Source organism: Heptranchias perlo, chromosome 14 (assembly GCF_035084215.1).
Source record: "Heptranchias perlo isolate sHepPer1 chromosome 14, sHepPer1.hap1, whole genome shotgun sequence".
Classification (NCBI taxonomy): Eukaryota; Metazoa; Chordata; class Chondrichthyes; order Hexanchiformes; family Hexanchidae; genus Heptranchias; species Heptranchias perlo.
In genome coordinates, this window is record NC_090338.1 from 58,332,244 (window position 1) to 58,355,718 (window position 23,475).

The following is a 23,475-nucleotide window of genomic DNA, read 5'->3' on the forward strand; positions in this document are numbered from 1 at the left end:
AAAAGCCATTGGATGGAAGTAGGGAGACTTGTGTGCTGTGAGCTAAGGGCATGACATTTATTCCTAGACACTCAGCCACAAAATCAGTTCCAAGGTTCCAAGTTAGGTGTAAATGGTGGAGAGGCTTTAGGGAGATAATCCACTCGCTGCGGAATACCCAGCCTCTAACCTGCTCTAGTAGCCACAGCATTTATGTGGCCATTCCAGTTGAGTTTCTGGTCAAGAATGCTGATGGTAGGGGACTTGGTGATGGTAATGCCATTGAATGTCAAAGGGAGGTGGGTAAGCTCTCACTTGTTGGAGATGGTCATTGCCTGGCATTTTTGTGGCACAAATGTTACTTGCCACTTATCAGCCCAAGCCTGGATGTTGTCAGGTCTTGCTGCATGCAGGCTCAGACTGCTTCATTATCTGAGGAGTTGTACATGGAACTGAACACTGCAATCATCAGCGAATATCCCCATTTCTGACCTTATGATGGAGGGAAGGTCATTGATGAAGCAGCTGAAGATGGTTGGGCCTAGGACACTGCCCTGAGGAACTCCTGCAGCAATGTCCTGGGACTGAGATGATTGGCCACCAACAACCAGTACCATCTTCCTTTGTGCTAGGTATGACTCCAGCCACTAGAGACTTTTCCCCCTGATTCCCATTGACTTCAATTTTACTAGGGCTCCTTGGTGCCACACTCGGCCAAATGCTGCCTTGATGTCAAGGGCAGTCACTCTCACCTCACCTCTGGAATTTAGCTCTTTTGTCCATGTTTGCACCAAAACCGTAATGAGATCTGGATCCAAGTGGTCCTGGCGGAACCCAAACTGAGCATCGGTGAGCAGGTTATTGGTGAGTAAGTGGCGCTTGATAGCACTGACGATGACTCCTTCCATCATTTTGCTGATGATTGAGAGTAGATTGATGGGGTGGTAATTGGCCGGATTGGATTTGTCCTGCTTTTTGTAGCCAGGACATACCTGTGCAATTTTCCACATTGTTGGGTAGATGCCAGTGTTGTAGCTGTACTGGAACAGCTTAGATGGAGGCACAGCTAGTTCTGAAGCACGGATCTTCAACACTACAGCCGGGATGTTTCCTGGATTGTAGGCTTTGCTGTGTCCAGTGCAGTTAGCGTTTCTTGATGTCATGTGAATGAATTGAATTGTCTGAAGACTGGCATCTGTGGTGGCCGAGAAGGATCCTCCACTCGGCCCTTCAGGCTGAAGATGATTGCAAATGTTTCATCCTTGTCTTTTGCCCACTAACTCATTGAGGATGGGGATGTTCACAGAGCCTCCTCCTCCCGTTAGTTGCTTAGTTGTCCACCACCATTCACGACTGGATGTGGTAGGACTGCAGAGCTTTGATCTGATCCGTTGGTTGTGGGATCGCTTTGCTCTGTCTATATCATGCTACTTCCGTTGTTTAGCTCCATGTAATCCTGTGTTGTAGCTTCGCCAAGTTGGCACCTGATTTTCAGGTACATCTGGTGCTGCTCCCGGCTTGCTCTTCTACACTCCTCATTGAACTAGAGTTGATCCCCTGTCTTGTTGGTAATGGTAGAGTGAGGAATATGCCGGGCCATGAGGTTACAGATTATGCTGGAATACAATTCTGCTGCTGCTGATGGCCCACAGCGCCTCATGGATGCCCAGTTTTAAGCTGGTAAATCTGTTCTTAATCTATCCCATTTAGCACGTTGGTAGTGCCAAACATCACGATGGACGGTGTCCTCAGCATGAAGATGGAACTTGGTCTCTACAAGGACTGTGCGGATTCATTCCTACCATTGCTGTTTGAGACAGTAGTGGAGTCCACTGAAGAAGCTAATCACCAATGGTCCAATACATCACACTTGAAACACTGGTCACGTAACCATCACTGAACCATGTTTGAGCAAGTCCCTGAAAGTAGTAGACCAACACTCAAGGGTAGCACCGTGTGTTGGTATTGTTGGCTGCCCTATAAAATTAAACTACTTTCTGTGGCATTCCCCAACAGCTATATGAAAGTAACCATCTTTGAGGCAAACCCGTGGGCAAAGCTCCTGGGTTACCAGGGACAGACTGACCACTTTGAATGTTTCATACCTGGGAAAGATGTTTGGATTTCTGAAGTTGATGATGAATCTGACTCCCCTTCTCTAAGGGACAGCAAAGAGGTAGAAAGAACAAAACCCACACCTCTCGTGGTCTTAAGCCATCTCCTCTAAACTTGAATTTCCACCTCATTTAATAGGGGGTTAGTCTGCCCCTGATAAGTAGCACAGCCAATAACTTTGGACATTCCACATTGTAGAGAAGAAATTATCTCAAAGACCCAGACATCAATTACTGGAATCTTTACACACCAAGAGAAGAATGATACAAATCTGCCCTCTAGTGGACTGTTACAATCCAACAGCAGGGATCGATGGAGAAAGGCCCGTAAATTCGTAGCGCAAAGGATCTGGTGGCAGATCCCAGGATAAACCTTAGCAAGACTATGCACTCTAATAGAAGGACATCATTAAAAAAGGAGTGGGGAGAAACAGATTTTGTTCGTTGGCTCTTTTCATTGATGGAGGGTTAATTCCACTGGGGCAGTCTGGAGAATTAATTCAAGTATAAACTTGGGCACCAGTAGATGGCATCAGATGTGTGGCCATTTGAAAAGAATAATCTGTAATGTTCATTTAATGGCCTCGTGGATAAGGTTCTCAACACCAGTGGAACTGCACCTGATTAGAATTTACAGGCGCAGAATTTGCAGGGAAAATACCGGCGAGTTTAATGTGCACGCCGTTTTTAGTGTGTTTAAAATAAACAGCAATTTGTGGGGAGGAAGTGATACACCCTCAGTTGCAAATCATCACAAATTCCTGAATGATTTGCTTCGCACCACTGATAGCCCCGCAAAAATCTCACCATCAACCTCCCCATGAATGTCAAGAAATTGCTGGATTTGCGCCGTAAATACGAATTAAACTCACCGCAGAAAGTTAGGGCTGCTATTTCATGACACAAGGACCCTGTTAACGGGGTGATTTATGGTCCTGCAAAGCCACTCAACCTTGGAGGCCCAGAAAGGGAACAATTGAAATGGTGGAGTCTCACTCCTGCAGGTAGTAAATTGTTCCTAGAGGTTTTTAAATTTTACGTTTCTTAAATTTTCTTACTTTTTCTTTCTGTCTATTTCTTCTCTTTCTTAATCCAATCTTTCTTTCCTTCTCTTTATTTCTCTTTCTGTATCTAATTTGACTTTAATTCACTCTATTTCCTTCTTCGTCGTTTGCTCTGTTTCTTTCTCCATCCTTAAATCTCATTGGTTAAGGAGATAGACTGTTGGTCCTGTCATTCACCAAGGTCCCAGATGCCCCGTTATTAACTTGCACTTCCAGCAAATCGCGGTGCAAAAATAATTGGAGCTGAAGGGTGAGGAAAAAATCCAACTCACGGCACTCATCAGGAGATGCCCCACTCCAGCAAATTCTAGACAACTATGTTTGAGAGAAAACTGGAGGTGGGACATTAAAAAACTTTCTTTTAAGTTTCCATGCAATTGTTGACATTTTACTTCTTGCCAGCATATGATGGGTGATCTAAGCATATCGAAGATCGGGACAACATCCAGGTTAGGGCTAATAATGGCAACTAACATTCATGTCACACAAATGCCAGGCCATGACCATCTCCAATGAGAGAGAGTCTAACCACCTCGCTTTGACATTCAATAGCAGGCTCGAGGTGCTGAACAGCCAACTCCTATTCCTATCAAGAGTGAGCGTTTTTCTGAATATCAGATAATCAGATCTCTCGGGCAGAAAGATAAATTACAACGGCATCAGTGTAACTAATAGGAAGAATCCGTATAATAACAGAGCAAGACATTAACCTTATCCCAACTCTAGAAATCACTCAGACATTGGATAATTTGTTAATAGTATTGTAAGTTAACTTGTTTAACACTGATTACAGCTTCCTATCATTTACAGTAAATAATACTTCATCAGCCTCCTACTATTAAATACAGCCTTACCTGAATAAACCAAGTTAATTAAAATGGCAATTAAAATTTTTATTTATAAATAGACTGGTGTTGTTTTTCAGGGCTACTAATAATGTTCAACTTAGGTTAAATTGGCATAATAATTCCCATTATTTTACACTAACACTTTCTCTTTAACTAAGTATGAATCCACTGTGAGGCATTCAATTATAGTTTCATTATCCTTCAATCCCTGATGTATTCTAGTTACTGTAATTAAGAGTTAATCTTTTTTAAAATTAAAACTCACATTTCATTATATAATGCACCTCTTTTAAGTTACAGTTATAACATAATTTGACACAACGCATTATATAATATTTTCTAACAATTAGTTGCCACCAAACAAGTCACCTTGTGTTTGCACAAAGGCAATCAGGACCCAGAGGATAAAAGATTGCTGCATATGCCAAGACACTCCACAACCTGAAGGTGTTGGACACAGGACCACCTAGCAACATAGCACCTGTCCTATTTTTTAAACAAGAAATGTGTTGGAAAATAAATGTGTTTCTATATGGGTTTTAGCATTAAACAATGACAACATGGCTAACAGAAGCATCACAGGTAAGCTTGAGTTAGGACGTGCCAACAGTCACGTAACGTTACAGACTTTTGCTGACATAAAACCAGCTAGTTGGAGAAAATGTGTTTTTGAGCAAAACAGCCAAAACAGAAAGATATGGTTAAGAGAAGAGGGGTAATAGAAAATACTGGAAAAAGAAAGGAGTGAATTCAGATTACAACTTCGAGAAAGTTTAGATAAGAGTATCTATGGTTCTACTCTCATGTGAAAGGAAGCCTATTCTCCACATTCACCTGAAAAAGGTAAAGACAAGAATGATTGTATAAAGGAGAGGGGGCAGATTAGTTAGTTGGCACTTTAAGAGAACAGGGCCCAGCTTCTGACTCAGACAAAAAGTCCCATGTTGTGAGTATGCAATGGCTAGTAAAGCTCATAACTTATAAAAGAATAGGTGTCATAGCATTAAGACCTACCTATGAATGTAATGTTTAGTTCATTTCAGGTGGATATTGGAAGTTATAAAGTTATACACCGAGCTAAATGTCTTGTGAGAGTCTTGAATCAATTGCCGCAGTATTTGGTTTGCCAGGAGGAAACTTACATTGACTCACGAACACATGGGAGGTAATTTATTGACTCAATCAGCAGTAACAACCCGAAGGCCTAATTTGCAGGCTGGTGTTGTCGGCCCTTAATCCTTCTGAGACCCCACAGGAAGATCATCTGTTTGCTAAAGTTACTGATAATCCCCATAGCGATTACTGTATAATTCGGCATTGATATATAGTTTTTAATATCATTGATATTGTGGAATGATAATACATTTAGTAGGATATTAACCCCTCATTTGGCTGAGCATTATCATGGGAGTCCAAGGCTCACAATCGTGCTCATAGGAACTGAGGGCAACATGGCATCCCATAATTCTAAATATGGGAATGATGAAAATGTTCATTTAAACGTTTGGCTGGAGGTCGAGCTTAAGAAGCATCGAAGTAGTGCGTCGTCTACGATCGATATAATCGGACTTGATCGTTCCTTAGACCCCCGACAACATTCAGGAGACAGTTAGAAGATAATGTTATACCGAGTAAGGATACTAAATTAACTCACATATCTTGGGGACTACTCCAGGCCTGTATTGTATTTGCCAAAGTAAATCATGTCTGAATGGTGAACGCATGAAACAAAATAATAAAAGAGAGAAGGATAAAACTGAATGACAGATGACGACGAAGGAGGCAGCTATCATGCAGGGATTATTTACCGTAGTTTAGGGTTTGTCTGATCAGAATAAATGTCTTAAGCAAGAATGTAAACGTTTAAAGACAGAATTAAAAACTCAGAGATAGAAATACAGAAACTTGAAGGTAAAGTAACAGAACAAAGGACGCACAGTGTGAATTGTGGAGAAGCCCGAATTGAAGTATTGGGTCAGGAGGAAGAATTAGAGCAGGAGAGGAAGAAAAAGAATCAAAATATCCTGCCAGGCACTATTACAGCAACGTGAACAGTGCTCAAAAGAGTGTAATAAATTAAAGGAAATTGTACAGGAGGAGAACAGGTTAAATGCAGCTCTTTCATAGCAAAGTCTGCAATGCAGTTACGTAAAGAACCCATGGTTAGTCACACTGAGTGCAGTAAAAGAATGAGGGAGTTAGAGGAGAAATTAAAAGCCCCACAAAGCTGTTACCCAGACCTTCATCACACCGTGATTGGGTGAAGACACAGACTCTGACCACTGATCCGATGACACTGATCACATCGTTGGGGTACACAAACCCACAGCCCAGAGCTAGTAAACAAGATGGGAAATCAGGAGGACCAATACAAGCCTGAGAAAGGCACTTTCCTAAATGAGATTGTAAATCAATACAAAACTGGGTTAAGTTTTGAGGGGTTTTTTGATATTAAGTGGGGTTTTGATAGAGTAGATAGGGAGAAACTGTTTCCACTGGCAGGAGGGTCGGTAACCAGAGGACACAGGTTTAAGATAATCGGCAAAAAATCCGGAGGGGAGATGAGGAAAAAATAATTTATGCAGCAAGTTGTTATGATCTGGAATGCACTGCCTGAGAAGGTGGTGGAAGCAGATTCAATAGTAACTTTCAAAAGGGAATTGGATAAATACTTGAAAAGGAGAAATTCGCAAGGCTATGGGGAAAGAGCAAGGGGGTGGGACTAATTGGATAGTTCTTTCAAAGATCCGGCACAGACGTGATGGGCCGAATGGCCTCCTTTTGTGTTGTACGATTCTAAACATCAGCAATTGGAAGTTGAAACGAGAGAAAAATGATGAATTACAAGCTACAAGATTTCTTTTGTTTTCAGTATACGGCCTCTTTAAAAATGTGTGTGAAACTGATTGCTTTTTTGGATCTGTTGGTTGCAGCTTGCTCTGCCTCTTTTTCACAGTTTACCTTTTGTAAGCCTTACCTTAGTTAACATTAAGACTGTTACAAATATTCCAAACTTTGTTTTCTCTGCAGAGCTCATTTTTCCTCATTCAGTAGATTTATAGGTTATCTGCAGGGCATGCTGAAGAAAGAAGATAATTTGTAACTTATTGGATTTTTTTTATTCGTTCATGGGATGTGGGCGTCGCTGGCAAGGCCGGCATTTATTGCCCATCCCTAATTGCCCTTGAGAAGGTGGTGGTGAGCCGCCTTCTTGAACCGCTGCAGTCCGTGTGGTGACGGTTCTCCCACAGTGCTGTTAGGAAGAAAGTTCCACGATTTTGACCCAGCGACGATGAAGGAACGGCGATATATTTCCAAGTCGGGATGGTGTGTGACTTGGAGGGGAACGTGCAGGTGGTGATGTTCCCATGTGCCTGCTGCCCTTGTCCTTCTAGGTGGTAGAGGTCGCAGGTTTGGGAGGTGCTGTCGAAGAAGCCTAAGGTGAGTTGCTGCAGTGCATCCTGTGGATGGTACACACTGCAGCCATGGTGCGCCAGTGGTGAAGAGAGTGAATGTCTAGGGTGGTGGATGGGGTGCCAATCAAGTGGGCTGCTTTGTCCTGGATGGTGTCCAGCTTCTTGAGTGTTGTTGGAGCTGCACTCATCCAAGCAAGTGGAGAGTATTCCATCACACTCTTGACTTGTGCCTTGTAGATGGTGGAAAGGCTTTGGGGAGTCAGGAGGTGAGTCACTCGCCGCAGAACACCCAGCCTCTGACCTGCTCTTGTAGCCACAGTATTTATATGGCTGGTCCAGTTAAGTTTCTGGTCAATGGTGACCCCCAGGATGTTGATGGTGGGGATTCAGCGATGGTAATGCCATTAAATGTCAATGGGAGGTGGTTAGACTCTATCTTGTTGGAGATGGTCATTGCCTGGCACTTTTCTGGCGTGAATGTTACTTGCCACTTATCAGCCCAAGCCTGGATGTTGTCCAGGTCTTGCTGCATGCGGGCTCGGATTGCTTCATTATCTGAGGGGTTGCAAATGGAACTGAACACTGTGCAATCATCAGCGAACATCCCCATTTCTGACCTTATGATGGTTCCTCTCACCCTTACACATTACCATTGTTGCAAACCGCCCACCCACAACTCAAAGGCCACACATACTGGTAGCTATTCAACCATGACAGGCACATCACCCAGACACACATCCCGCTTTCTTGCAGGAGAAGGTGGCGCATATCAAGAGGCAGCAAGTGGCAGTGGCATTTAGCCCGTTGAGCCTGTTCCGCCATTCAATGAGATCATGGTGGACCTGTGACCTAACTCCATATACCTGCCTTAGCCCCATATCCCTCAATATTCTTAGTTCACAGAAATCTATCAATCTCAGATTTAACATTCACAAGTGAGCTAGCATCAACTGCCGTCTGTAGAAGAGTGTTCCAAATGTCTCCCACCCCTTGCATGTAGAAGCATTTCCTAACTTCACTCCTGCACGTCCTGGCTCTAAATGTTAGGCTATGTCCCCGCGTCCTGGTATTCAAGTGTAGGAGACCTCCAAAAACAGTTACAAATGTCTCAGCAGCCAGAAGCAGTAATCCAGCAACTAACCTGTAAATCCTGCATGGCCCCTATAAATAGCTCTGGTGGGGGGGTTCCTCCAAGCACTCTAAGACACGTTCAGATAGTCGGGGTTAAGACTGTGCATTGAGTTGAGCGTTAGACATCATTTTGGCACTTATCACTTTAAATCAGCGTAAGACTAAGTGTGCAAGTGTTTTTCGATCGTGCGAGCGCTTTACTTCCTAGCTTATATAATGGTGGTAAATATTTGTTGAGTTCAAGAGTGACTTACCCAAGTCTGAAACGTAGGCTTGAGGACGAGTTGGCTAAGGTTGATTGGGAAATTAGATTAAAAGATATGATGGTAGATAAGCATTGGCGAACATTTAAAGAAATATTTCATAATTCTCAATGATTATACATTCCATTGAGGGATTAAAAACGCCACAGAAAAAGTGGTCCAACCGTGGCTAACTAAAGAAGTTTAGGATAGTATTAGATTAAAAGAGGCTTATAATGTTGCCAAAAAGTGTAGTAAGCCTGAGGATTGGGAGAGTTTTAGAAACCAGCAAAGGATGACCAAAAATTTGAGAAAGAGGGAGAAAATAGAATATAAGAGTAAACTAGCAAGAAATATAAAAACAGATTGTAAGAGCTTCTGCAAGTATCTAAAAAGGAAGAGAGTAGTGAAAGTAAACATGGGTCCCTTCGAGGCTGAGACAGGAGAAATTATAATGGGGAATAAGGAAATGGCAGAGATGTAAAACAAATATTTTGTATCTGTCTTCACAGTAGAAGACACAAAAAGCATACCAAAAATAATGGGGAACCAAGGGTCTAATGAGAGTGAGGAACTTAAAATAATTAAGATTAGTAAAGAAAAAGTACTGGAGAAATTAATGGGACTAAAAGCCGACAAATCCCCTGGACCTGATGGTCTACATCCAAGTGTTCTAAAAGAGGTGGCTGCAGAGATAGTGGATACATTGGTTATGATCTTCCAAAATTCCCTAGATTCTAGAACAGTCCCCATGGATTAGAAGATAGCAAATGTAACCCTGCTACTCAAGAAAGGAGAAAGAAAACAGGGAACTACAGGCCAGTTAGCCTGACATCAGTAGTCGGAAAAATGCTAGAATCTATTATTAAGGATATAGTAACAGGGCACTTAGAAAATAATAATATGATTAGGCAGAATCAATATGGTTTTATGGAAGAGAAATCATGTTTGACAAATCTACTGGAGTTTTTTGAAGATGTAACTAGCGGGGTAGATGAGGAGGAACCAGTGGATGTAGTAAATTTTTAGATTTTCAAAAGACATTCGATAAGGTGCCACACGAAAGGTTGTTACACAAGATAAGGGCTCATGGGGTTGGGGTGATATATTAGCATGGATAGAGGATTGGTTAACGGACAGGAAACAGAGAGTAGGAATAAATAGGTCATTTTCAGGTTGGCAGGCTGTAACTAGTGAGGTGCCGCAAGGATCAGTGCTTGGGCCTCAGCTATTTACAATCTATATTAATGACTTAGATGAAGGGACCGAGTGTAATGTATCCAAGTTTGCTGACGATACAAAGCTAGGTGGGAAAGTAAGCTGTGAGGAGGACACAAAGGGTCTGCAAAGGGATATAGACAGGTTAAGTGATTGGCAAGAAGGTGGCAGATGGAGTATAATGTGGGGAAATGGTTATTCACTTTGGTAGGAAGAATAGAAAAGCAGAATTTTTTTAAATGGTGAGAAATTATTAAATGTTGGTGTTCAGAGGGATTAGGGTGTCCTTGTACACGAAACACAGAAATTTAATATGCAGGTATAGCAAGCAATTAGGAAGGCAAATGATATGTTGGCCTTTATTGCAAGGGGGTTGGAGTACAAGAGTAAGGAAGTCTTGCTGCAATTGTACAGGGCTTTGGTGAGACCACACCTGGAGTACTTGTACAGTTTTGGCCTCCTTACCTAAGGAAGGATATACTTGCCTCACAGGCGGTGCAATGAAGGTTAACTGGGATGAGAGGTTTGACCCATGAGGAGAGATTGAGTAGAATGGGCCTGTACTCTCTGGAGCCTAGAAGAATGAGAGGTGATCTCATTGAAACATATAAGATTCTGAGAGGGCTTGACAGGGTAGATGCTAAGAGGCTGTTTCCCCATTTAGGTCTAAAAGGAGGAGAAATTTCTTCACTCAGAGGGTTGTGAATCTTTGGAATTCTCTACCCCAGAGGGCTGTGGAGGCTGAGTCGTTGAATATATTCAAGGCTGAGATCGATAGATTTTTGGACTCTAGTGGAATCAAGGGATATGGGGATCGGGCAGGAAAGTGGAGTTGAGGTCGAAGATCAGCCATGATCTTATTGAATGGCGGAGCAGGCTCGAGGGGCTGTATGGCCTACTCCTGCTCCTATTTCTTATGTTCTTATATACATGAGAAGTACATTTACTAGTATTGTGTGAGTGCATGTAAGGCATTTTCTACTAAAATTAGTGCATGTGGCTAAAACGGCTTTGCCGTAGCCACACCTGTGGCCAGTCAGCGATTTCCATTGGACAACACTGGATAGCACATCTGGGCTAGATACAATGTTTAAAATTTGACTGGGATGATCAGATATCAGTCTTCCTGGTGGTGGTTGCATTGTAGAATTATAGAATGTTACAGCACAGAAACAGACCATTTGGCCCATCAAGTATTTTGCAACACAAAGTCACCTAGGCTAATTACACTCTCCTCATTCCCTTTGGTGTCCCTCTTTTTCAAACCACTTTCTAATTCCCTTCTAAAGGTATTGAGATGTTCAAGTTTAAAGAGGGGCTATAGGGGGTATGTGAAGGCGCAATCCTGGCACGGAGCCCTGCCAGCAGTTAGTGCAGGCTGGAAATAACTGTACTACTCGAGGCCCACCACCGGTTCAGTGTGTCATTCCAGCTGCTCTTGAGGAAACAGGGGCCAGGAAAAGGCCGAGGAGCAAGTCACCCGCCCCCCAACTTTTGGCTGGGTAAGATCAATGGCACGGGAAAACTTGAAGGGAAAAAAGGAAAATAACCAGGGCATCACAGCGTGACATAGCAACAGAGTTACCGAACAGCAGGATGGGGCCTACACTTACCATTACAAACTCACAGAGTACCCGGTACAAACCGTGCTGTCCCCGAGACAAGGGAAAGGAGAGATTGCATGAGCAGGATTATTAAATACGACCCTACAGAGAAGGGACATTCAGAGGGTAGTCACTCTCAGAGCTTCTCCCTGGCTCCTCCCAGAGACTGGTTTCAGAGCAGCAATGATAGAGGTTTCCGATGTGTGTTTGTCAAACAGGTACTACTCCCTGAGCCATTCTCAGGGCTCCAAGTCTCAACATTGGCAATGTGATTCCCTAAGTTTCTTAATCATTATAACATGTTCATCTAAGTGTTGATTCTTCATAAAGTCACACAAGAAGGATCAGGTCTCCTCCTGGACAGTTTATGCAGATCAAACATAATCTGGTTAACATTTTTCTCCATCTGTCTTCACAGCTGGAGCTGGGGAAGATGGGCAGCAAAGAGAGACTCAAAAAAAGCCAAATAAAATTAGAAAAGTCTTTTTTTTAAGAGCAGCAGTACCATCCAGAGGAACATGATAATTAGAATACACACACGTGTGTGTGTATGTGTGTGTGTGTGTGTGTGTGTATAAAAAGAAAGACATACGTTTAAATAGCGCCTTCCATGACCTCAGGATGTCCCAAAGTGCTTTACAGCCAATGAAATACTTTTTGAAGTATAGTCACTGTTGTAATGTAGAAAACGGGGGCAGCCAATTTACACACAGTAAGCTCCCACAAACATCAATATCTAGATGTCCAGATAATCTGTTTTAGTGATGTTGGTTGAGGGATAAATATTGGCCAGGACACCTTGGAGAACTCCCCCGCTCTCTTCGAAATAGTGCCAAAGGATCGTTTACGTCCACCTGAGAGTGTATGTATAATATATATATATATATATATAAAAATGTACACATGTATGTATTCCACACATACAAAAGTGGCTCTCCTGTGTAGATACTGATATGTTTCGCTGCTCTTTGGCCTGTCCCTTTAAGGCTACTGCTCAAGTGCTTTGACTTCAGGATGTTTAAAGCAATAAGATATTGTGGTCTTAAAGAGCTCCACCTTGGCAGCAGTGCGTTAAATAACACCCCAGTCATTATAAAACAGCTATCATGTGACTCACCATCAACGACATCATAGTTTAAAAGTAAATATATTTTTTAAAATTAGAGAATTTCAATGATTACAGGAGAACCCATTATAGTTAAAGAGAATGCAAAATGCATTCTGACCACAGAATACAATAGAGCACTGAAATAGCTCAGGCGGTATTAGTACAAAATTCCCCTAACATCTTTGTGATGTTTAACATTTCAATTGAAGGAAGTAAAAATATCACAACATTCCAAAACTGTGCAGGACAGAAACTGGTCTGTGACGTATTCATTCACTGAAATCTAAAGACTTTCTCAACCCCCTTTTCAACATAGGCATTGAGGTATTTGATTGCTGTGTTCCAGGGTGGCCTGATATTTGAAATTAACCTGATGTGGGGTGTCATATCACATAGTGAAACCCCATAAGCAAGGCCATTTGATTTGTAATTTTCACAGGAAGATGGATGGAATAGCAGAATATAACCCCCCCTCCCCCCCACCCCACCCCTGCCCTCAAACACCACTGAAAATCCTGGAAAATCCCATAATGCCATTTAAGGAAACAGAATTTGACTGAAAATATTCAGTCAGTGTCAACCAGTGAGTCCAATTATAAATGAACAGAATCAAAAAAACACAAAGTGGTGATAAATATCCCGAAGTTCAATTCAATAAAAGGGGATTTGACTTAGCCCCGATATTAGCGGAGAGGCGGGATGGTGATTGGACACGTGGCAAACCCGCATGAACCAAACTTACCGTTTCCGGCGCGATCGCACGTTGATTGAAAGTGGTTAACGTCCTCTCCGGGTTTCATGCCTGACAGCTAGTCTGATTGACAGGCTGGCTGCCGTCAGGAGCTGCAATGCGAGGCGGGGGGGAGAAAGAGAGAGCGAGACGTCATGCAGCGCTGGACTGGAAGACCAGAGGTGGGGGGCTAGAGAGGGGAAGATCGGGAGGGCGAGATCGGGGGGGACGTCGGGAGGGCGAGATCGGGGGGGACGTCGGGAGGGCGAGATCGGGGGGGACGTCGGGAGGGCGAGATCGGGGGGGACGTCGGGAGGGCGAGATCGGGGGGGACGTCGGGAGGGCGAGATCGGGGGGGACGTCGGGAGGGCGAGATCGGGGGGGACGTCGGGAGGGCGAGATCGGGGGGACGTCGGGAGGGCGAGATCGGGGGGACGAGATCGGGGGGACGTCGGGAGGGCGAGATCGGGGGGACGTCGGGAGGGCGAGATCGGGAGGGTGAGATCGGGGGGACATCGGGTGGGTGAGATCGGGGGGACATCGGGAGGGTGAAGAGCGGGACATCGGAGCAGGAGACATCGGACATCGGAGCAGGTTTCAAAGATAGGTGGATTTGGTGTTTTCACTTCATTGCATGGTTTTTTATTTAATTTATTTTGTTTCTTGTTCCCTGATCCAGCCCTTCACACCTGGTTTAACCAGGCGTGAATCAGAAGATGTGGGCAAGCTGCCCAGGTAAGTTAAAAATCTTTCTAATCCCTTCATCTGTCACAGGTAAAGTGCCTTAAGTACGAGGTACATTTGGCTCTTTAACTGTTATCCCGCCGGCTTTAATTGCCGACGGGACTTACGTTTTCGGGTCGCCCGCGTGCACACAGGTGGGTCCCTGGTAAATTAGGACACCAGTGTGTTGGAGCCGGCTTCCAAACCCAGACCCACCCCCAAAGTCTCTGCAAAACAAGTGGCCCCTGTCAACAATGCATCATGTAACGGCAGAATGGGGGTTTGCAACAGACATTCCCCATGTACTAAGCTCTTAGTCATCTGTGCTTTCATGGGGCAGGTCAGGTACTTTCCCACAGAAATGGAAAGTTATTAACAAGAAAAAGAATTTGTATTTATATGGTGCCTTTCACAACCTCAGGATATCCAAAAGTGCGTTATGGCCAATGAAGTACTTTTTGACGTATAGTCACTGTTGTAATATAGGAAAACACGGCAGCCAATTTGTGCACAGCAAGATCCCACAAACAACAATATGATAATGACCAGATAATCTGTTTTTCAGTGATGTTGGTTGAGGGATAAATATTGGCCAGGACACCAGGGAGAACGCCCCTGCTCTCTTCGAAATAGTACCATAGGATCTTTAACGTCCACCTGAGAGTGTATATATATATATAAATGTACACATGTATGTATTCCACACATACAAAAGTGGCTCTCCTGTGTAGATACTGATATGTTTCGCTGCTCTTTGGCCTGTCCCTTTAAGGCTACTGCTCAAGTGCTTTGACTTCAGGATATTTAAAGCAATAAGACATCGTGGCCTTAAAGAGCTCCACCTTGGCAGCAGTGCGTTAAATAAGACCCCAGTCATTATAAAACAACTATCATGTGACTCACCATCAACGACATCATAGTTTAAAAGTAAATATATTTTTTTAAATTAGAGAATTTCAATGATTAACTATAATGGGTTCACCTGTAAAGAGAATGCAAAATGCATTCTGACCACAGAATACAATAGAGCACTGAAATAGCTCAGGCGGTATTAGTACAAAATTCCCCTAACATCTTTGTGATGTTTAACATTTCAATTGAAGGAAGTAAAAATATCACAACATTCCAAAACTGTGCAGGACAGAAACTGGTCTGTGACGTATTCATTCACTTAAATCTAAAGACTTTCTCAACCCCCTTTTCAACATAGGCATTGAGGTATTTGATTGCTGTGTTCCAGGGTGGCCCGATATTTGAAATTAACCTGATGTGGGGTGTCATATCACATAGTGAAACCCCATAAGCAAGGCCATTTGATTTGTAATTTTCACAGGAAGATGGATGGAATAGCAGAATATAACCCCCCCTCCCCCCACCCCACCCCTGCCCGGGATGGCAGCGGGGGTCGGGGGGTTGGCGATTGGACACGTGGCAAACCCGCATGAACCAAACTTACCGTTTCCGGCGCGATCGCATGTTGATTGATAGTGGTTAACGTCCTCTCCGACAGCTAGTCTGATTGACAGGCTGGCTGCCATGAGGAACTGCAATACCAAGGGTGGGGGGGGGGGGGGAAAGAGAGCGAGCGAGACGTCATCCAGCGCTGGACTGGAAGACCGGGGCGGGGCGGGGGGGGGGGGGAAAAGAGAGGGGAAGATCAGGGGTGGGGGAAGATCAGGAGGGTGAGATTGGAGGGGCATCGGGAGGGTGAAGAGGGGGACATCGGAGCAGGTTTCAAAGATAGGTGCACTTAGTGTTTTCACTTCATTGCATGGTTTTTTACTTAATTTATTTAGTTTCTTGTTTCCTGATCCGGCCCTTCACACCTGGTTTCACCAGGCATGAATCAGAAGCGGTGGGCAAGCTGCCCAGGTAAGTTAACAATCTTTCTAATCCCTTCATCTGTCACAGGTAATGTGCCTTAAGTACCTCAGTGAGGTACATTTGGCTCTTTAACTCTTTCCACACAGCAGGTCCCACAAACAACAATATGATAATGACCAGATAATCTGTTTTTTTTAGTGATGTTGGTTGAGGGATAAATATTGGCCAGGACGCCAGGAAGAACTCCCTTGCTCTTCTTCAAAATAGTGCCGTGGGATCTTTTACGTCCACCTGAGAGGGCAGGCTCATCTGAAGGACTCCCTCAGTAATGCACTGGAGTGGCAGCCTGGATTTTGTGCTCAAGTCTCTGGAGTGGGGGACCTGAACTCACAAGAGGAGAGAGTGCTACCACTGAGTCATGGCTGGTACCTTAGCAACCAATGCGCCATCTAGCAGCCTGTAATAGATCCTCAGAGGTCAGGCTGTAATAAGACTGCACTGATGCCCTACCTCACGCCAATGTGCTGGAGCTCCAAATAAGGTAATTCGATAGCACATTCACTCATCATTGAAAATAAAGATGAATTCCTTGGGGAGCGGGTTGGGGTATTACTGCAATAACATACATCTCATATTAATACTGCTTTTGTTTTAAAATCTATCTCCAGTTTAAGGAAGAACTTTACCCTCTAGAGCAGGGATGTCAATTTACATGCTGGGCCCGACCTGACAACCTGGCACTCGGCCTGGGCCACATTAAGCAAAAGCCATTTGGACACGCTGGGTAGAAATTGGCATGCATTTCGCCTGTTTTTTTGGGCATAAAACGGGCGCAATGCAAACCAATTTCTGGGCTCGCAGTCCTGCGCCGGCTTCATGGCTTCTGCCATATTTGTCCTCCCCGTTTTTAGGCGTCCCTGGCAGCTGCCTGAAATCAGCATTGGATCAATTTAAAAATGCAAATAAGGGTCCTGCGCCTGTTTCAGGATCCTTCTGCAAATGTGTGAAAACCTAGGTGAGCCTGCACCGTGCAAACTCCAACTAGTCTTTCCAGTTCCACTGCGACCAAACCAGCGGTCCTTAGAGGGACCTCTGGAAGCCACTAAGAAATGGTAGGGAAATTATTTTTTTCCACTTCCCTTTCTGTGGAGCGAGGAGGAAATTAAGTGCTCCTCCTAGCTCCACAGCACTAGTGCAGGACACTGCCGGCTCGAGCTTGGTCCTCCTGCACTTCCCTCCGCCCCACCTGCCAGGACTTAAGAGCAATGCAGCAAATTTGATCCCCGACATCGGATGAGCTGCCTCTGGAGGCACGACAGGCACCAGCAGCTCAACGCTAAAGTTAAAATGAGGCCTGAGGCCCAATTTTGGACGAGATTTTGGCGCATGCTTGAATTTCCACCTCGTCATTTCTGGAGGTTTTAGCATGTAGTTCTTCAAACATTCTCCCTCTCTACATTCTCAGCTACTAGGTTCAATTTACTTTAGCTCAGCCTGTTCTGGATGGTCTTCCATTACAAACCCACTTTTCCTTTCCTTACTCCTCCAAATCAAACAAAAAATGGGAGTGTTTCGGAGTGTAATGATCTGGTTCTCCAACATACTGTATAATACCTTACTACGTATGTGGGATCCAAATTTTTGTCACCAATCCAAAAATAATTTACACCTGGACCTAACAAGACAACAACACAGAACAAAGGCTAATTTGACTTTCTTTTGAGGGAGAGACTGGCTGTCCTGGTGGCAGGGATTATTTTTTAAAATCATTTTTGAGTAACATATTTATAATCATTATTTTGAAGAGCATTCCACTCCTCCGTGTATTCTTTTCCTTTTAAATGTTTGGAACAATAGCAAGGTGGATTGAATAACTTTTTCAAAAATGTAATGTGGCAAATAAATTTGTTTTTTTATCTCTTGTGAATATCAATCCTGCACAGCCTACTTAGAAAGTCAAATTAGCCTTCGTGCGAATTGATAAACTGGGAGCCTCAGTCAGAGCTAATCTGTACTTGGGCTTCATGTGTCAAAACTGGCCGGCACAAACCGATCTGAACCAAACCGAGAGATCGCACAAACGGCAGCGAGTTTAGTGTTTGGGGTCCCTCTCAGAGTGGAGCGTCTTAAACTCAGCTCAGCACCAGCATTTCTAAACCACTCCCTGGGCTCGGACACGATAAAGGAGAGTTTTCATAGGATTATAGAAATTAGAGCACAGGAAGAGGCCAGTCAGTCTCCTGGTGCCACTGCCAGTGTTGGTGCTTCAACTGGCCCTCCCTCCTGTAACCCCGTTACACCCCCCAGATCATTTAATATTCCTCCTTTTCAAATATTTACCCTATTCCATTTTAACTGATGTTTTGACTAAGTCTCAGCCTCAACAGCTACTTGTGGTGAAGCATCCCAAGACCTATTAGACCTCAGTGCAAAATTTCCTCCTCCCACCCCCCCCCCCCCCCCCTTGACTCTTCCAGTGAGAATCCTCGGTCTCCCTGCCCTTGTTTCCCATTGCCCACCAGTTGAAACAATCTTTCACTATTTACCCACGGTACAGTCCCCGGGTTTCACTTACCCCTTTACTGGTGGCTTCTCTCAATGACACTCCCACTCATCCTGTTGCTGTTGCTGCTCCAGGCTCTGCAGGAAATGCTGGGTCCCCAAACCCACCCCATTCCCCTCCAACCCCCAGTCGCTCTCTATCTTCTTGCCCAAGCCCCAATCCCTCCAACCCCCAGTCCCCCTCTCTCCTCCTGCCCAAGCCCCAATCCCTCCGACCCCCAGTCCCCCTCTCTCCTCCTGCCCAAGCCCCAATCCCTCCAACCCCCAGTCCCTCTCTCTCCTCTTGCCCAAGTCCCAATCCCTCCAACCCCCAGTCCCTCTCTCTCCTCTTGCCCAAGCCCCAATCCCTCCGACCCCCAGTCCCCCTCTCTCCTCCTGCCCAAGCCCCAATCCCTCCGACCCCCAGTCCCTCTCTCTCCTCTTGCCCAAGTCCCAATCCCTCCAACCCCCAGTCCCTCTCTCTCCTCTTGCCCAAGCCCCAATCCTTCCAACCCCCAGTCCCCCTCTCTCTCCTCCTACCCAAGCCCCAATCCCTCCAACCCCCAGTCCCTCTCTCTCCTCTTACCCAAGCCCCAATCCCTCCGACCCCCAGTCCCCCTCTCTCCTGCCCAAGCCCCAATCCCTCCGACCCCCAGTCCCCCTCTCTCCAGCCCAAGCCCCAATCCCTCCGACCCCCAGTCCCCCTCTCTCCTGCCCAAGCCCCAATCCCTCCGACCCCCAATCCCTCCGACCCCCAGTCCCCCTCTCTCCTGCCCAAGCCCCAATCCTTCCAACCCCCAGTCCCCCTCTCTCTCCTCCTACCCAAGCCCCAATCCCTCCGACCCCCAGTCCCCCTCTCTCCTGCCCAAGCCCCAATCCCTCCGACCCCCAATCCCTCCGACCCCCAGTCCCCCTCTCTCCTGCCCAAGCCCCAATCCTTCCAACCCCCAGTCCCTCTCTCTCCTCTTACCCAACCCCCAATCCCTCCGACCCCCAGTCCCCCTCTCTCCTGCCCAAGCCCCAATCCCTCCGACCCCCAGTCCCCCTCTCTCCAGCCCAAGCCCCAATCCCTCCGACCCCCAGTCCCCCTCTCTCCAGCCCAAGCCCCAATCCCTCCGACCCCCAGTCCCCCTCTCTCCAGCCCAAGCCCCAATCCCTCCGACCCCCAGTCCCCCTCTCTCCAGCCCAAGCCCCAATCCCTCCGACCCCCAGTCCCCCTCTCTCCAGCCCAAGCCCCAATCCCTCCGACCCCCAGTCCCTCTCTCCTGCCCAAGCCCCAATCCCTCCGACCCCCAGTCCCCCTCTCTCTCCTCCTGCCCAAGTCCCAATCCCTCCGACCCCCCAGTCCCCCTCTCTCCTACCCAAGCCCTCCGACCCCCAGTCCCCCCCTCTCCTGCCCAAGTCCCAATCCCTCCAACCCCCAGTCCCCCTCTCTCCTGCCCAAGTCCCAATCCCTCCGACCCCCAGTCCCCCTCTCTCTCCTTCTGCCCAAGTCCCAATCCCTCCGACCCTGGCCAAGCCCAAATCCTTAGTCGCCCGCACACTCCCCCATCCCCCCAGAGCTCCTCTCTCTCTCTCCCCCTTAAGCCTCCTATCCCCAGTCTCTCTCTCCCCGCCCTTATTTCCCAGTTTCTCCCATCCCTATTCCCCAGCTTTCCTCGCGCCTCCGCATCCACCCCGACCCCTTTCCATTTCCCTCTGCCCCGTCCCAATCTCCTGCCCCTTAGTCCCTGTTCACCCTCTTCCAGGCCACCCACTGCCCGGTCCAGCAGCCGATCCATTTCTGGTCACTCTTAAGCGGGGATCTGCTCACGGTCAGGGAGTGACATCGCTCCCTTCATGACGTCACAGAACAAGGAACGATCAAATGTGAAAATGCTTAACTGGAGAAGGGCTAATTTCAGTGAGTTAAAAACGGATCTTGCCCAGGTGGATTGGAATCAAAAATTGGTAGGCAAAACAGTAATTGAACAATGGGAGGCCTTCAAGGAGTTGGTTCAGGTACAGAGTAGACACATCACTGCGAGGAGGGAAAGGAAGGACATGCAAAGCTAGAGCTCCAGGACAACTAAACATATAGAGATTAAAATGAAACAGAAAAAGGCTTATGACAAATGAAAGGTTCATAATACAGTAGAGAACCAGGCTGAATACAGAAAGTACTGAGGAGATCTAAAAAAGGGAATAAGAGGGGTAAAGAGAGAGTCTGAGAATAGATTAGCGGCTAACATAAAAGGAAACCCAAAAGTCTTTTATAAACATATAAATAGTAAAAGGGTAGTTAAAGGAAGGGTGGGACCAATTCCAGACAAAAAAGATCTTCTTGTGGAGGCAGAGGGCATGGCTGAGGTACTAAATGAATACTTCGCAATGGTCTTCACTAGAGAAGAGGATGCTGTCATTGTAGCAGTAAAGAAGGAGGAAGTAGCGATATTGGAGAGGATAAAAATAGATAAAGAGGAGGTACTTAAAAGGTTGGCAGTACTCAAAGTAAAAAAGTCACCCGGTCCAGATGAGATGCATCCTAGGTTACTGAGGGAAGTAAGGGTGGAAATTGCAGAGGCTCTGACCACAATCTTCCAATCCTCCTTAGATATGGGGACGGCGAGGGAGGACTGGAGGATTGCAAATGTTACTCCCCTGTTCAAAAGAGGGTGGAGGGATAAACCTGGCAATTACAGGCCAGTCAGCCTAACGTCGGTGGTGGGGAAACTTTTAGAGATAAAATTCCAGGACAAAATTAATTGGCACTTAGAAAAGTACGGGCTAATAAATGAAAGTCAGCACGGATTAGTTAAAGGAAAATCGTGTTTTACTAACTTGATTGAGTTCTTTGATGAAGTAAGGGTTGATGAGGGTAGTGCAGTTGATGTGTATATGGACTTTCAAAAGATGTTTGATAAAGTACCACATAATAGACTTATTAGCAAAATTAAAGCCCATGGGATTAAAGGGACAGTGGCAGCGTGGATACAAAATTGGCTAACGGACAGAAAGCAGAGAGTAGTGGTGAACGGTTGTTTTTCAGACTGGAGGGAAGTATACAGTGATGTTCCCCAGGAGTCAGTATTAGGACCACTGCTCTTTTTGATATATATTAATGACCTGGACTTGGGTATACAGGGTATAATTTCAAAGTTTGCAGATGACACAAAACTCAGAAATGTAGCAAACAATGAGGAGGATAGTAACAGATTTCAGGAGGACATAGACAGACTAATGGGCAGACACATGGCAGATGAAATTTAATGCAGAAAAGTGTGAACTGATACATTTATACAGGTACGAAGAATGAGGCAAGGCAATATAAACTAAATGGTACAATTTTAAAGGGGATGCAGGAACAGAGAGACCTGGGGGTGCACACACTCAAATCTTTGAAGGTGGCAGGACAAGTTGAGAAGGCTGTTAAAGCACATGGGATCCTGGTCTTTATTAATAGAGGCACAAGAGTACAAAAGCAAGGAAGTTATGCTAAACCTTTACAAAACGCTGGTTAGGCCTCAGCTGGAGTATTGTGTTCAGTTCTGGGCACCACACTTCAGGAAGGATGTCAAGGCTTTAGGAAGGGTGCAGAAGAGATTTACTAGAATGGTGCCAGGGATGAGGGACTTCAAGTATGTGGAGAGACTGGAGAAGTTGGGTTTGTTCTTCTTAAAACAGAGAAGGTTAAGGTGAGATTTGATGGAGGTGTTCAAAATCATGAACCGCTTGATAGTGTAAATAAGGAGAAACTATTTCCTGTGGCAGAAGGGTCGGTAACCAGAGGACACAGATTTAAGGTGATCAGCAAGAGCCAGAGGCCACATGAGGAAATATTTTTTTACCACCAGTTGTAATGATCTGGAATGCACTGCCTGAAAAGGTGGTGGAAGCAGATTCAATCGTAACTTACAAAAGGGAATTAGATAAATACTTAAAGAAAATTTACAAGGCTATGGGGAAAGAGCAGGGGAATGGGACTAATTGGATAGCTCTTTCAAAGAGCCAGCACAGGCACGATGAGCCAAATGGCCTCCCCCTCTGCTGTACCTATGCTGATACTGAAGTGTGAATTTTAAAAGGATCAGTTCTCCCGGGAGATTCGGCCCAGCACATCGCGGGCCGGCGCTGCTCCGGAGGGAGGTGATCCACATTCAGCCTGGAATTGATGGTATGGAAATACAAACCTGTGGCCATTGCAAGAAGTACAGAGTGTAGAGTCACAGCTCAACTTTTCTCATCTGAGGATACAACAACATCCCGGCTGTAGTGCTGAAGACTTGTGCTCCAGAACTAGCCGCGCCTCTAGCCAAGCTGTTCCAGTACTGCCACAACACTGGCATTCACCCGACAATGTGGAAAATTGCCCAGGTATGTCCTGTCCACAAAAAGCAGGACAAATCCAATCCGGCCAATTACCGCCCCATCAGCCTACTCTCAATCATCAGCAAAGTGATGGAAGGTGTCGTCGACAGTGCTATCAAGCGGCACTTACTCACCAATAACCTGCACACCGATGCTCAGTTTGGGTTCCGCCAGGACACTCTGCTCCAGACCTCATTATAGCCTTGGTCCAAACATGGACAAAAGAACTGAATTCCAGAGATGAGGTGAGAGTAACTGCCCTTGATATCAAGGCAGCATTTGACAGAGTGTGGCACCAAGGAGCCCTAGTAAAATTGAAGTCAATGGGAATCAGGGGGAAAGCTTTCCAGTGGCTGGAGTCATACCTAGCACAAAGGAAGATGGTAGTGGTTGTTGGAGGCCAATCACCTCAGCCCCAGGACATTGCTGCAGGAGTTCCTCAGGGCAGTGTCCTAGGTCCAACCATCTTCAGCTGCATCATCAATGACCTTCCCTCCATCATAAGGTCAGAAATGGGGATGTTCGCTGATGATGGCACAGTGTTCAGTTCCATTCACAACCCCTCAGATAATGAAGCATTCTGAGC